This window comes from Ursus americanus, chromosome 23, assembly GCF_024610735.1.
Source record: "Ursus americanus isolate L20-20 chromosome 23, mUrsAme1.1.p, whole genome shotgun sequence".
NCBI classification, from domain to species: domain Eukaryota; kingdom Metazoa; phylum Chordata; class Mammalia; order Carnivora; family Ursidae; genus Ursus; species Ursus americanus.
Window position 1 is genome coordinate 14519229 of NC_142149.1, and position 10175 is coordinate 14529403.

Below are 10175 nucleotides of genomic sequence, written 5' to 3' on the forward strand. Positions count from 1 at the left end.
CGAGTATATTGTGCTCCTAGAGCCTTAGCTAAAAAGACTTCCCATCTTTGATGTATACAAGCCAAGCTAATTGGTTTTCCCTTGTGGTTGCCACTAGCATATGCCACGTAGATATAAGAAAATAGGGCGGGTGGGGGAGGGGAGCCGATTCTTTTGTTTTAATATTCCTACACTGACCGTATTGTGTTCTGTGTTGTTTCAAGGGCCCAGGTGCCCCTCCCCCCCCCAACTATCCCCACAGCTCTACCATTTCATCCTTGTTTTCATGTGGCAGTCATGATCAGGTACTGAAACGTGCAGTTTTACATTCGTTGGTTTTCTTAAGAAAGAAAGCGGCATCCCTAAGGGGAAGTGATTTTTTAAACTTTTTAAAAATTCCTTTGGCTTACTTGCTTTTGTAGAAAATATCCCAAAATTCAAGGTTTAAAGTGTCTGAAATCCTAGACCTATAATCCAGCCACAAAAGGGTTGCAGGGAGAGCGCAGGCCCCTGAGGGGAGGGCCACAAACACTGATCTGCTGGGATTGCTCTGGCGCTGTAGCCAACCTGGACTTCCAGTCCAAGTCTGGGGCTCTTGCAGCCTTTCTTGCAGTATCTTATGCAGACGTGAGTCCCACCCCATCCTCTGCGCTGTCTTTTCTCTTGAATTCCCTGGAATTCGCTTCCTGCTCTAGGGACACCCCCCCCCCCAGTTCAGGATGCCTTCGCGAGGGGTGCCTAACACCATCACCCTGCTTCCTACCCTCGGTGCCCAGGCCGCAGCCCGCGCTCCGGCTTTTTCGTCCCGCAGGCCGCCCCACCTTGGGCCTCTCTCACTCCTCTCTCAGGCCTGCTAGTCTACGTCCGCCGCCGGGCCGTTAGCCCCGGGAGGGCAGCGGCATCGCCAGCTGCAAGGGACGGAAGGACCAAGCGGATACAGTGGTTACGAGTATTGAAGCGAGGGCCGGAGCCCCGCGCGCGAGGCCCTCTCCTGCTCGGAAGGAGCCTCCTGTCTCACGTGCACACAGTGTGGCTCTCACGCTCTCAGCCCGACAGGCCCGGAAGGCCTTTAAAGGAAGATGATATTTAAACATTAAAGACGTGGGGAAAAAAAATACTTAAGCGAGTGCTCCTCGGCGGTTTCCGGCCCGCTACCGTGTGAGAAGGCGAAGCCCGCCACACGAGGTCAGATCTCCGCAGACTTGACAGAAAAGCCGGAGGAGACACCGGCAGGAACCGAAGCACACAAAGCAAGACCTAAATCCTTACTGAGGTCCGCCTCTCAATGCTCCGGTCACTCCTCGGATGGCTCGACCGCCTCGCTGTTTCCGCTACCTCGCCCGCGCGGCTCTCGGAAACCCGCCACGCGCTCAGACCGTTTGGCAGGCACAGCCAGAAGGGGGCGCGCGAGGGAGTGCCTGGCGGGAGGATTTCCTGATCTGCCTAGAAACTCGTGACGTCTACGGAGAAGCTTGGCAAGGGTTGGCCGAGACAAGTGGGGCGGGCCAGGAAGCTAAAACCACAGGAGGAGTTTGCGGGGAAGATAGGGATAGAGAAGCCTGTACCTTCTTGGTAGAGAGCGCATGTTTGACTCAAGATAATAGCTACTCAGTGAAACAAAGTGAAAACCAAAGGGTTGTTGTAGCAAATAACGGCACTATAAGAAAAACAAAGGGTTGTGCGCCCCTGTGCCTCTTCGTCATGTGGTATGACCTGAACACGTGAAGCGCCGCGCGCGGGAAAGGGCTGCGCGCGCAGCTGCGTTCCCGCCTCAGGCCGTGCAGCTTCTTTGGAGTTGGAGCTCGGTGCCTCGCTCGGTTAAGAATCTAGCTGGCGACACTGCGGGCTCTTCCTGGGTTCCCTGGGAAATGGGCTCCAGGGAACTTTTTGCCGGTATCCGAAAAGACCTTTTTGTACACCCCCCCCCCCCCCGGTTTCTTCACATACAAATAATACTCTTGAGTGAAGGAACATTCCCTTCCTCATTTACTACCAAACATGCCTGCGCTCTTGCTCCCCGGCCCAGGAGCTATCAATAGCCATAAAAATGGGGGTGAGTAAATCCTCTGTTGCTTCTCTCCACCCGAGACCCCTTTCCTCCGCTTTTATGTCAAACGTCTTAAGAGGCTCATTTCTCAAGAATGCTCTCCCACGTCCAAATTGGGCCATTTTCAGGGGCACCCTGCGGTGTCCTTCCCTCTCCCTCAGTCCTTGTCTGACCTTGAGCCATAGGATGAGTTCCTTGGTGCAGTGAACGTTGAGGATTTGGGAGTTTGTTTTCCCGGGACCAATTACTACGTGCATTCCGTCTTATTTAGTGTAAGTCCTTTGAGGGAGGCACTACTATTAACTCCATTTATGAATGAAGGCTCATTTCTTTGAGATGATGAGTGAGCGGCTTCTTGTCGAAGAAGGGCAGCTGCCTTTCCTGTACCCTAGTTGTACCAGGGTAATAATCCCTTTCTAGAAACCACAGTCACTGCACTTACACTTAGCAGGATTTTTTTTTTCAGCTGCTTATTTTTATAAGGTACTTTTGAATGTTGTATTCTATTTTGTTGTATGCTTACATTTTTATCGTCCTTTCCCCAATTCCACAGTGGCATTATCATCCTTAACTTTCATTTCTTCAATTAAAATCTTAAATTTTAACATTTTATTTATAAATTAACATTTAATATAATCCCATCTAATAAAAATAGGTGTATCATATAAAGATAGTTCTTAAAAAGTTATGGTACTTTTATAAGTTGGTCCATAGTGAATTGAATTTTGGCAAGTGGTCTTGCTTCAGTTGTCCCATTTCTTTATATGAATGGTACTTTTCTGGGGAAGTACAGAAAACATTCCTTCAAATGGATAATTGCTTTGGCCCAGGTAGTCATGGTTGTGGGAATGGGTTATAGAAGCAGTAGGTTTGAACCTGACAAAAGTGGGGGAAACCACAGCTAGAGAGATGTCCTCTTCTGAAGTGGCATTTCCCTTTTGACTACTTTTCTTTGTTTCTGGGCTCCCCAAATCTGCTGCTTCCTTGATCCCTCAAGACTCTTTTCTCCCTTACCAGTTTTTTATTCCTGGGGCTGTCAATGCCTGGCTCATAGACACATTGTTTATAGAAGCTACATGGTTGGTTAGGGTCAGTACAGTCTTCACCAGAATTAGAAGAACAGAAAATTAAGGGTTAAAATCAGGAGTTAGTATTAAGTGAATCAGCCTTGACCAGCCCATCAGAGTCAAGGTGAGGATAAGATCTGGGCTAAGGAGTAAACAAAGAAAAATCCACGAATCCAGGTGGAAGGTCACAAAACAATGAAGTTTAAGAAAGCAAGAGCATAAAGCTTGAGAAAGATTTAGGTGCCAAAGTTAACTGTTACAGCTAAGCTGATTTTAACCTTCTGCCCTGATGGGTTAAGTCCTAATCAGGACTGACTTGGAACAGAGTTCTGGGGTGGGGAAGCAGAGGTAACTTTTATCAGAGCTATTTCCTGAGCAGGCATTGTTTCTGCACTGTCCTTGTCCTCCTAGAGTTCACACTGGAGGGATGTGTGAATAGAGACAGAGCCCTAAACAAAAGCTACAGCACAATATGATGATTACTCTTACAGAAATTTAGACTGAGTATTATGGAAAACAGAAAACAACAAATTGATGATGGCAGTTGGAGGGTGGGGATAGAAAGTCATGGAAGATTCCAGAGGGAGTGACATTTGAGTTGGCCTTGAAGAATAAACAGACACTTGCTTAGCAGAGAAGTGGGGAGAAACACAACTCTTTTAATCAATATGAGTTGAGTACTTAACTTTGTGCCAGAACTATTGTTCTAGGTAGTGGGGACACAGCAGCAAATAAAGCTCCAGCCTTGGAGGAGCTTACATTCTAGTGGATGTCATAGGCAGAAGAATCGCAGCATGAAAGAGCTTGGTGTTTTCAGGGAAGGGTGAAGTCAGTTGGGATGTTGGTGGAAGATAAAGCTAGAGAGGTAGGAGGAAGACAGAGTAAGAGCCAATTATGCCACGCTAAAAAGTTTAGGTAGAGACTCTTGGGCAAGCCCTTGCCTTTTCAAAGTTTTAGAGCTGTGGAAACCTTTCCATCAAAGAATCTTGCAAGGCCACTTAATGTATAAAACAATAAAAGCAGAATTCCTTATTGAAGCAGGGATGAGAGATGGGGGAGGGTGGGAGAGGATCTTTCAGTGCTGCCCTCCCTTCTCACTGTGAAGTCGTCACAACAGCTCTGAGAAACCCAAAGGACCACAGTGGGTTTAAAGCCCACTGCTGAATGAATGGAGGGCACACAAATATATGAAAATGGAGAGATGTGATCAGATTCGCTGCCTTGGGATAAAATTGCCAGGGAGGATGGGGTAGGATGGCTTATTAGCAGAGAAACTAGTTGGGTGGATTATGGAAGAGATGCTGACGACCTGACCTATGGTGGGTAGGATAGATCCAAAAAAAGATTTAGGAGGTAAAACCAACAGAACTTGAAGACAGACTGAAGGGGAACAAGAGTTGGAGGAGTGAAAGATGATTTCAAGACCACACACTGGAGGTCCTCAAGGCTTTCTCTGTTCTATTCACCTCTTTGATTGCAGGTGTCCTGGCATCTGGTTGGGTCACTCCATCTTTGGCTTTCATCTGCTTACAAGACCAGTTTGAAATGTTTCAGCAAGGTAGGGTTGGCCCTTCACCATGTCCTCATGCCCTAAATCAGGATAGATACAGGAGAGGATACTGGGAGGGAGGACAATGAGACCTTGATTTTGGACAGATGGGTTTCAATGACCTATGGGAGCCATTCAGCAGTGAATTGGAAATATGGATCTGAACCTTAGGAGAGAGGTGGTAATTGGAGTTAGAGATTTAGGCTCATCAGAAAGTAGACAGTAATTGATGGGATGGGAATAGATGAGTATGTCTGGGTAGGTCATGTATACAGAAAAGAGCTAAAGATAGAACCCCAGAGGGCAAGCATATTTAGGGACTGGGTGGAGACCCTTGTGTTATCTGTCCTCTGTCTTAGTGGTCTGTTTTTCAGTTATACTGGTGGATCTGAGTCCAAATTCAGGAGCCAGGAGGTCACCTCTGAGAGGGTCTGAGAAGTGACCAGGACAAAGACTCAGATCACGGTACCATCCAGGTCTCTGAATGTGCTATAACCCTCTACTTGCATGGGTAGAGAACAACTGGTAGCATCATGCCCTAGACCTTGGCTCCAGAGATTTCAGGTATGTCCCCTGGGCTGTAGACCTGAAACTCACCTCTTGATTCCTCTACTCCCACCACTGGAAGACACTGTTCTTAAGTTTAACCTGCTAAGTTTAACCTCCAGAATTGATTCTGATCTCTTCACCCTGTACTGTTTCATGCCTTTGAGCCTTATTCTGTTTTCTTGCCTAACTCATGCATAGCTTTTTTTTGCATAACATCCTCCAGGAAGTCTTCACTAATCCCTTTCCTTCGTTAAAGGCCCCTCCTCTGTTTCCCCACGGTACCTTGTCACATGGAGAAATTATCTGTTTCTGCATTTATCTTTCCTAGACGTCAGGGACTGGCACATAGAAACTGCTCAATAAGTGCTTCTCAAATGGTGAATATAGCAGCGGCTGGTTGGCCGACCAGCCCTTCTGCTCTGACTGGACAGTGCCCCAGGCCTGCCTCACCACCACATCTGTGTGGAAGGTGGATGCGTCAGCTGCTTGGGATTCTACCTAGGACAGGCTCCTGGTACTGCCCCAGCAGTGCTGCCATTGTGGTAAATGTTTCCCACCATGACCTGATTATCCACATTGCTTCTTAAATTCCAACCTCATGAGGGCCATCATACTGAGGAGTGATCCTTTGCTGGCCTGCCATCTTGCTCCTGGGCCTTTCTCCTAGGAACTCTTGGGAGCTATCTTGCCCACCAAACAGCTGGGTGAGGAAGCATAGCGCCCACACTGGGATTGTTCCTTTGGCTCAGGTTTATTAAATACTTTGATAAATTAAATACTTTAGTTTCATTAAGTCTCTGAGTGTCTGTACATGCAAAAGCATCAGAGATTATAGGGAAGTCCCTCTTCTGAGACCATAGAATGTTTCAGAATGAAATTCTGAAAAGTGGTCAGTGAGTAGAGTAAATATCAAGGGAAGAAGAGAGGAAGAGAAAAAGACATTCCAAGTCAAGGGAGTAAAGGTATGGGAATGCTGCCTCCATGACCGCAAGTCCTGTAATTGACCACAGCATTAGGTCCTATGAGGGTGGCAGTGGGAATGGCCTCCCCTCCCCCCATCTCTTGTGATTCTTGAGCATTAACTCAGTGTTCTCTTTCACAAGGTCTTGAATCACCCCTAGTGATATATCAAATCCCATTTGCCTATTGGGTGACCACCAGTGGTATCTCCTTCAAATCATAATGCTCCAGAAAACCTTTATTTTTTTTTAAGATTTTATTTATTTTATTTGGCGGGGAGGGGCAGAGGCAGAGGGACAGAGAGAATCTCAAGCAGACTCCCTGCTGAGTGTGGAGCCCAGTGCGGCAGAGCTCAATCCCATGACTCTGAGATTGTGACCTGAGCAGAAACCAAGAGTCAGAGGCTCAACCAACTGAGCCACCCAGGTGCCCCTCTAGGAAACCTTCCTAATTAATCAGGTTCTGCCAATTAACTTCCTTTTCTCTGAGTCCCCACAGAACTTGCTTTTCAGTTTGAAAGCGTTCTTTGCAAGTAATAACAGACCAGAGGTAATAACAGAGAAATAACAGCAATGAACAAGAAGTCATATATTGTAGTTAAGTGCCTGGATTGTGGATTCCAGAACCAGCTCAGAACCAGGTTTGAATCCTAGCACTATCACAGTGAGAGCAGGGGAAGTAACTGAATCTCTTTGTCTTGATTTCTAAAATAGAAGTAAAATTAGTATTTACCTCATTTGCATTGTGAGGGATGAAAGAGATAATACGTGTGTAAATACTTAGTAAGTGTTAGCTATTCTCTGCCTACTGTATAGAAAATCTATCCCTTAGATAGCTCTATTTCCCCCCTAACACCTTGAGGATATTTTATCATAGCAATTAACTCATTATTGATATTTTATTTATAATTCTCTCTCACTACACTTAAAGATCATTCACTTATTTAAGCACATTTATTGAGTAGGTTATGACAATGATTGAGTGACACAATATATACCCTAAATAATTGAAAACAGGTACTCAAACAAACACACATACACGCACATTCACAGCAGCACTCCTTATAATAACTAAGAGATGAAAACAACCTAAATGTCCATCAACAGATAAATGGGTAAGCAAATTATGGCATATACACACAATGAAATATTATTCAGTCATAAAAAGAAACGAAGTAGTGGTGCATGAAACAATACACATAAACCTTGAAAACATCATGGTAATTGAAAAAAGCCAGACACAGAAGTTACATGTTATATGATTCCATTTATACAAAATAACCAGAATAGGTAAACCCAGAGAGACAGAATGAAGATTGGTGGGTACCAGGGGGTAGGAAAAGGGGTGAATGAGAAGCAACTGCTTAACAGGTCTGGAATTTTCTTTTGGAGTGGTGAAAATGTTTTAGAACTAGGTAGAGGTGGTCGTCGTACAACACTGTGAATGTACTAAATGCCAATGAATTGTTTGCTTTAAAATGGTTAATTTTAGGGGCGCCTGGGTGGCACAGTCGCTGAGCATCTGCCTTCGGCTCAGGGCGTGATCCCGGCGTTCTGGGATCGAGCCCCACATCAGGCTCTTCCGCTGGGAGCCTGCTTCTTCCTCTCCCACTCCCCCTGCTTGTGTTCCCTCTCTCACTGGCTGTCTCTCTCTCTCTGTCAAATAAATAAAATCTTTTTAAAAAAATAAATAAAATGGTTAATTTTACACTATGTGAATCTCACCCCAATTAAAAAAAATAAAAAGAGAAAGAGTTCCTGCCTTAATAGAATTTGTATTTTAGTGAAGGAGCCAGATCAGAGAGTAAACCAGTTCATATAAACAAGCAATTATATATTGTGATAATCACTTGGTGGGAAATAAAGTCAAGGGAGAGGGTGGAAAAGCTAAGAAAGCTGGAAGTAGAGAGGCTCTGAGGTTGGAAGGGGCTTAGCAGTTTGAGAAATTGCCAGGAGAACCTCTGGACTGACTCTTAGAGAACCAAAGGCAGCAATTTTAAAATGAGCCCAAGGAGATAAGCAGGAGTCAGGTCCTGCAGAAACTTACATGTCATGAGAGGAAGTATGACATTCAATCTAAGAGCAATGGGAAGCTGGGGAGGGATTTAAACAAGGGATAAAGAGGACCTGAATTACATTTAACTGTTTTGTCTTTTTTTAAAATACACTTATTAGCTTGTCTGTTTTCTAGAGGAAAGTTTCTCTACAAGGCAGGTTGTATCAGAATTACCTGGGGGGCTTTTTCTGTTATGTTTTTAAATTTTAATTCTAGTATAATTAATATACAGTGTTATATTAGTTTCAGGTGTACAATACTGGGAGGCTTATTCTTAAAATATAACACTGGAAGCCATTGTATTTGTGTGTGTGTGTGTGTGTGTGTGTGTGTGTGTATGTGTGTGTGTGTGTGTGTGTGTGTTGTGTAGGGGGGTGGCTGGCAGGGATATTTTGAAATAGCTCCCCAGGGGATTTGCCCTTACTACTTCCTCTAGAACTCTAAAGTTGCTCTAGGAGCTTGAAAGTCTTAAAATGGACATTAATGCATTATCATGAATTTTTTACCCACTTTACAGGGTGGGAAGGGGCCCTGGTTCAATGACTGCAACAATTCCAATGGCCGGCTCTCAAGACTGGCAGGTAACCCACTTTTAGGCAGAAAGAGGAGAGTGAGCTCTGTGAAGACCAAGAGGCAAGAAAGCAGCAGCAGAGCAGGGTTCATCACTGGAGGAAGGATACCAGGAAGTACAGGTGAGCAGAACTGATTTCTAAAAAGGGCTGGAGGACTGTACTATAAACAGCATTTGGGGTGCTATGATGCAAGACTTGGTTAGAGATGAAAACAAAGCAGAGAAATTATATAGTGCAAATCAATCTTAGATACTCAAAATTGTTGTCTGAGTAGCAACAGCATTGCTTTGGAGCTCTAGAAGCAATTGCACTACTAGGTATTTTTCCAAAGGGATACAAAAATAGTGATTGGAAGGAGCACATGCACCAATGTTTATGTCCACAACTGCCAAAATATGGAAAGAGCCCAGATGTCCATCGAGGGATGAATGGATAAAGAAGAAATTATATATAGATCAATAGATATATAGATCTCAAATGGAATATTACTCAGCCATCAAAAGAATGAAATCTTGCCATTTCCAACGATGTGGATGGCACTAGAGTGTATTATGCTAAGCGAAATAAGTCAGAGAAAGACATACCACATGATTTCACTCATGTGAAATTTAAGAAACAAAACAGATGAAAAATAAGATGGAAACAGAGAGAGGCAAACCATAAGAGACTCCTAACTCTAGGGAACAAACTGAGGGCTGCTGGAGGGGAGGTGTGGGGGGATGGGGTAACTGGGTGATGGGCATTAGGGAAGGCACTTGATATAATGAGCACTGGGTGTTATATGCAACTGATGAATCACAAAACTCTACCCTGAACCTAATAATACAGTATATGTTAACAAATTATTTAAATAAATAAATAAATAAATAAATAAATAAATAAATAAATAAATAAAAGAAATGCAGAAACTTGAGCCCTGCCCCAGACCCCAGACCTACTGAATCATAATTTGCGTTTTAAATAAGAGCCCCAGATGTTTCTTATGCTTATTAAAGTTTAAGCACTGGTCTATATGATGGGGAGAAAACCCCGGATGACCACAACGTAGGCTCTGTGACACAGCTGAAGCACTTTATTTTGAATACCTTATGATGCAGGGCAGTGGTTTCTGAAAAGGTATTGAAAAATTTTTTTCAATTAAGTACTATAAATCCTGGAGAAAGACCTTATTTACTCCCTACTGCAGGGAGTTTTCTTATAATGCAAAATTCCTCCCCCTAGAATCATTTCCTGTGGAGTCAAGTACTAGGCTTCCTTAAAGTGAGGCAGAGACACTTTGAAAATATGCGATAAGAACTCGGCGCTTGGCCAAGTCAGCCCTTCACACAGCTGGATCGGGTCTGGGGCAGCCGATGTCCCTTGGCAGCGCTGAGCCACCAGGATGCGCTTTTAAACAA